At 40.1% G+C, this 6,467-nt stretch overlaps 1 long non-coding RNA gene across 1 annotated transcript; it reads right to left on the reverse strand.

Annotated features, from left to right (window-relative positions):
- Positions 1 to 1,200: 1,200 nt before the first annotated feature.
- On the reverse strand, positions 1,201 to 3,304 carry LOC114554780 (uncharacterized). Its single transcript, XR_003692462.1, has 5 exons — positions 3,105 to 3,304; positions 2,327 to 2,353; positions 1,863 to 2,006; positions 1,384 to 1,414; positions 1,201 to 1,265 (listed from the first exon to the last, which is right to left on the reverse strand). It is a non-coding gene; the product is annotated as an uncharacterized LOC114554780 (long non-coding RNA).
- Between the last annotated feature and the right edge of the window lie 3,163 nt (positions 3,305 to 6,467).

The raw sequence follows: 6,467 nt of genomic DNA on the forward strand, positions 1-6,467 counted from the left end.
GTGAGCAAATGAATTCCCCCCTGATGGTAGGGGATGTGATGTGAGAGCAGCGATCGGGGCACTTTAATCTCAGAGATCCATCCTGGAGGTTTGTGCCCCGCCTCATCACTCTCTGTTCAAACACTGAACTTCCCCACCAAGACGACAAGGATTACTGTGCAACCGTTCCCCCTCCATCTCCAACCCTTTAATGCTCTTGCTCGTTTTATCTCTCTCTATCTCCCTCGTATCATTACATTTTTAAAACACAGGCACAGGAGAGCATTAAACTTTATGCGAACGACTCAGACACAAAGGCCAATAATATAGCAAATCTTCACACAGAATTGCTTCTTTCCTGATCTGATGATAGACGATGGCGCTCAAACATACGCATCACATACAATCATAATGTGCACAGTTCACTGTGTGGATAAAACAACTGGAGATCTGAATATTAGTACGAAGCACAAAACAACATTTTGATGTCATTTTGAAAAATGAGATCAGTGAGAACCATGACAAACGAGGTTACACGAGTGCAGCACTGAAATAAAACCCCATGAGCTGTGAAATTATCTTTTCAGACATCTAACCATCTAAATGAGACAGATGGAGAAAACTGTTTATGAATAAGTTGCTACAATTCTTGTAAAACTCCTGTGTGAATTTGCGTGTCAATGCATCTGTGTTTTGAACTTAAGGTATGTTAATCGTGAATATGAATATTCACAGATCATTTCGGATGTGTGCTCTGACATTTATAGATAACAATTTAAACACTATCTTATGAGCGTTGGTGAGCTATTTTAAGTGTTAGATTTCACCTTTTCTCACCCAAACAAGCTCAGACAGGAGGTGAAAATGTGCTGCTGTGTCAATTTGTCTGAGTGGTGCAATGTTAGGCCAACCCAAAACATCACTGCATTATATGATCATGTCTAATGTTTTTTTTAGAATCATTATCAGTAGGTTTTATCATATTTTAGGCCAGAGAAAGAAGATATTTCTGGCAGGATGGAGAATGTTTTGAAAAAGCAATTTAATACAGTAAGACAATCAGGAAAGAAAATATACTGCTACATTAAAACTGCTCAGATTTAATAAAAAGATAACAACAGAACAACAAAAACATAGGTAGAATTGAATAAAAGTTGTTACAGACTGTGTTCTGCCCACAACTGGGGTGACCAGTGATGAGGGTGAATACAGAAACATGAAATTATATTTAAAGCAACTCTTCAGGTGCTGAGGGTGATAGGAGTGGGTGGATTCTGTGATTAATGCTGTGGTGAGAGGGGACAGAAAGGGGAAATTTCAAAACAATTTCAATAACTCATTGACAGGCATTATAAAACCAGCTGTGAGTTACGCATCCTCCGGCTCATGCACAGCTTCACTCACCGTCCTCTTAGTCCCGTAGCAGTGGTGTCCTCTGTAGGACAGGAACACCTGATTAATGTGTAGCTGAAATTAACAGCTCTCTTAGTCAAAGAGCTAATAATAAAAACCATCACATCTTCATCTGAAGGTATTATATCTCTTGCTTGGGGGCAAGTATGTTATTAGCGCAGAACCCATCAATATACTGGATTTGTATTGCACTGGGAGATAACAGTTGACGCTTTCTGTTTCTGAGTTATCGCTTTTGTTACGTTTATTTCATTTCTTATTACGCAACATATTAACATAATCCCAAAATGTACATACAATTAGATAAATCAGCCGTTATGAACCAAGTGAGCAACATTTCAACACCTTTCAGAGGCAGAGAGAGCAGCATTAATTAAAATACACTTAATTATGTCGTGCTTAGCTTCACTTTAACTGCCGCTATGAGTAATAGTAGACAGATTATGAATAAACCTCTCAAAGCACTTTACCTCTCAGAGCGCCTCTTATCTGGAAATGAGGCCCCAGATCTGTATGTAGCAACCTGTTGACATGGCCTTGTCACAGCAGGAGATGGAGTCATTTGGTTTCACACTGTATGCGCCATTAGAGGGGAACACCTGCATGAAATCAAACTGTGAAATAGAAGAATAGCAGGAGTCAGACCTCCTTTGCTACAAAAGGCCAAGAGTTAAATTGCACATAGCAAACTTTGCTCAGGCGCCAGTGGTGCTGTAGCGGCCTCTGACAAATCTGACGAGTGAGGGCAGCATTGTGGAAAGATGTGGCGACGTGAAAACACACGACCATTTGGCTGCAGACACATCTGCTGTGTAAGTGGTAATCTGTGGAGGCCACTAGCTATAATGGGTACCAGCGCAAGGTTTTTTATGGCAGGACATAACATTGCAAACAAGCTAACGTGCATTTGTTAGAGGCCTCAAGCATGAGTTACCTGTAAAGAGATGATGTGTCCTGTTTCCTCCAGGAAGAAGAGACGGGAGACGTCAGCTGTTTTCAATCAGCAGACTTCTGATCTGTTCTTTATTAAACACAACTCATCTCCTTTTCTCATTTATATGAACGTCCCATTTCTATGTCAAATTTCACATTCAGGTATGAGGAGGGTTCACACTAACTGTAAACAGCTGAGATAGCTAGCATCTCACAGCTTTTGAATATACAGATCTGTTGTTCAGTTTAACAGTAATACTCAAATCAAGCCAAGGCTAAATGTTTATTACAACTCACATTCAGTTGAAGCTACCAGCTTACAGAATATTCTTATTCAGTAGATTTTATACTGTTATTAAGTCAGCCTGTTAACCTATATACCATTTTACTGCATACATAAACAAAATATTAACAACAGTACATACATTATATAAACACATTTGGCCATTTAACCTTATGAAAATGTAATTACAACCCATTTTACTGCATAACTGTGGTGCACTGACCTGAATGAGCATGAAACATGGAAGTCATGGAACTCAATCCAGCACACTTTAGCTTGTGGTATTTCACACAAACCTAAGCTAAACAGTTGTGTTGAGGCACAGATGTCATGGAGCCAAAGTGACAGCAAAATAATAAGTGACCAAATAAGGCACCATTTTGCCTCACCTGGTTTCTAACCTGACCAGACGTGATTTTCTACATCAAAGAACAGCAGAAAGGTTTTAATCGTCCCTAGAAAATAAGTTTGTGATTGAACAACACACACTACTAACCTGTTTTGTACAGGGAAAGGAAGAGACAGGAGACGCCAGCTGTGTTCATTCAGCAGGCTGTGGAAGAGGAGGAATGCTGTAGAGTGAGAGGCTAACCGGAGAATCAGCCAGGAGGACACAAGAGACTGTTGAGTGGTTTGACTGAGTTTCTCCGTCTCATCATCAGAGCAGAGGGTATCCCCTAGTTGTCCATCACATCATGATTACTGAAGAAAAGTGAATAAGAAATAGAGAGAACATGGCTCTGCTATTGAGCAAAATGGGCTCAACCTGATTTAACTGAGCATATAGATGAACATTTCCAGTGGAGATAAGGAGATAAGTGAAGCCTAAAGAGCCCCATTAGAGGGGAATATCAGTGTGAAATAGAACAGTAAAGTGTCTTATTATCCCAATGCATATGAAGTATTGAACATCTTTATCATTTATACATTTATTCCAAGCTAAATCCCACTGTACATGCAGCATGGCCGAGTCACATTATTGCAGTCACAATCTCTGCACACTCACAATTGATTTAAAACCAAAATCCATATTTTAGAAGGGAAAAAAACACAATGTTACATCATCTGCATGGTCGGGCTTGTAGGAGGAATCGTTTGATATTTTGGGAAATACACTTATTGCTTTCTTGCGAGAGTTAAATGAGAAGGTTGATCCCACTCTCATGTCTGTGCACTAAATATAAGTCTACAGCTAGCAGACAATTAGCTTAGCTTAGCATAAAAGACTGAAAAACAGGGAGAAACGGCTTGGCTTGGTCTGTCCAAGGGTACCTTCCAGCATCTAAAATTCGTACTAATGAACATGGTATATTTTGCTTGTTTAATCTGTACAAAAAGTCTAAATCAACATTTTATAGTTCACAGGTTGTTATATGATTATTTCTTGGCAAATGGGCATATTTAGTTGCCTTTCGTCAGAGCCATGCTAGTTGTTTTTCCTCGGTTGCCAGAATTTGTGCTAAGCTAACTGGCCTCTGCTTGTAGCTTCACATTTACCGTACAGATATGAGAACACTATCAGTCTTTTCATCTAACTCTCTGCAAGAAAGCGAAAAAAGCGTATTTCCAAAATGTTGATCCATCCCTTTAAGAAAAAATGTGGTTTGTTTATTAATGTTGGCCATTTGTTATGTGATTTGGTGTTTTGTTTGCCACGTAATAACTTGTGTAATGTTTTATTTATTTCATGACTTTCTCATTTGGTTCATGAAGTGCAGAGCTCCTCCTGGCCGTAATATTGTGGCAACAACTTTCATCCAATATTGGAGGCAGAATAAATATTCTTTACGAGGCGTATATGAGGCAGATGAAAAAAGGATTTTTTTTCAGTTTTTACAGAACGTCTTTTCATCCAAACTCAATTCCTCCCAATAATGACCAAGTTCATACTATCATGACAGCAGCATCATATTCATCAGATGAGCATCAGTCAGCCAGTTCATCGTTGCAGTGAGTCGAACAGAGGAGGGAGAGAAAAACAATAATGTTTCTGAGCTCTAAATTGTGTTTGCTGATAGCGCTACTGCTTGGCTGCCTGTTGATGGATATTACTTTCCATGCCGTTCCCCAGGCCGCCATGTGAAGCAGTGCCTTTTGAAATGAGCGATTGTATGATGCTCCTCTTAAACTAGTTCAGCATGGCATCATTTATCATCAGCGGCACAGCCAACGGGGAGCAGGAGCGTCCCCATGTCTGCCAGTCACAATGGGGTTACAGAGAGAATTGCTGTCTGCAACCTCACAATGCTGCGCTTTGCACTGGACCACTGAGATAGCACTACTTTTACATTTCAAATACATCTGAAACAACTGAACCACAGTGGTAGCTATTTTAGGAGCTATTTTAAAAGTACTGCCACCCTGCATCTATCCTGTATTACGGTAACACTAAAGATTTGCCAAAGAAATGGAGAACATTGCAACAGTAACGTATCATCTATGCAAAAACTGGGACTAGAACATCTAGGGGCTGTACTCGATATTCAGAACATTAATATGGTCCCAAATACATATTTATAGGATATAGTGGAGTAATGGCATCCTGAGCAAAGAATAAAGTCACACTCCCTCTGTGTGTGTTGTAATCTGAGCTTCTCTGTTCTTTGTTTTGATAGCCGGTCCAGCCGCATGTGCATGTTAGGGCATGTGAGTGCCTTGTGCATCGGAATCGGACGCAGAGGGCCTTGACAAAGCGTCGGTATTTGGCGAGTTAGGGAAACGGTGTGTGAGAGCCTTGTGAAGGCAATCCCAGTCCACTTTTTTCTAAATATCAAGAACAGCCCCTTTAAAAACATGAATTGCTGTGTGTGTGTGTGTGTGTGTGTGTGTGTGTGTGTGTGTGTGTGTGTGTGTGTGTGTGTGTGTGTGTGTGTGTGTGTGTGTGTATCTGTACGTGTATGTGTATGTGTGTGTGCTTAGACAGAAAACATGTTTTTAGTAGTTAATTTAAGGCTGACTTTGGATCGGCTGCTATTGGGAAGCATTACCCACAGAGTAAAGGGCAAAGCTGACCTCAGCATTTTCCAGGCACATCTGAATTTCTAATATCCAAAAGCATTTTTCAAGTCACTTTTCAACACATAATTGTCTCTGAATTGAATGGACTCAACCTGAAGTGCTTCCAAAGTGCAGCTGCTGCACCGACCACTTTCTACGTGCTGTATACATGGAGCTACAGCTTTGTGGGTAAATAGAGAGTTGTTGTTGGCCATGAGAGACTGGCAAAAAACCTACATAAAACTGGCTGCCCTTTTAATGTGCTGCAGTTTCAGAGCAGTTAAAAAGGAGCATCCACAGTGTGTGTAAGAGTAGGCTACAAAAGACTTAAAGCCTGGTTACACCAGCATTTAGATTTAATTTCAGTGGAATTGCTGTGACCAGTAAACCACCTTCACAATGCTGACCTCCGTAAGAATAGAGAGCCTGAGAGAAAGAGAAATGGTTTACAGACTGGAGTCCATGGTACAAAAATGCCTCTTCATTAAATGTGTGAAGTTATTGTCCTGTTCTCAAAATCCCCTCGCCATGGGAAAACAACAACAAACTTCAACCAAGCAAGCTTCACGCCAAAAATGCCAAGTTTTGAAGAAAATTTGGATCGTGCAATAGGGCAGGTCTGCTTTGTTCTTTTTGGGAACTGATTGTAAAGATTTTACAAAGAATATGTTTACGGCATTTACTATCTAACTGGGAAATTTGGGGATTGCTATGGACGAAGTACAACACGATGATACACTGGTAAGAGCAAATTACGTTTAACCATGTATCTAGCTAATTTAAATAGCTCACATTACTGTATTGTGTGAATGGTTAACTTTATTTATTATTGTATGATGAGTTTTCTTTTGCGGTGTGCAAA

The sequence above is a fragment of the Perca flavescens genome, chromosome 4 (assembly GCF_004354835.1).
Source record: "Perca flavescens isolate YP-PL-M2 chromosome 4, PFLA_1.0, whole genome shotgun sequence".
NCBI classification, from domain to species: domain Eukaryota; kingdom Metazoa; phylum Chordata; class Actinopteri; order Perciformes; family Percidae; genus Perca; species Perca flavescens.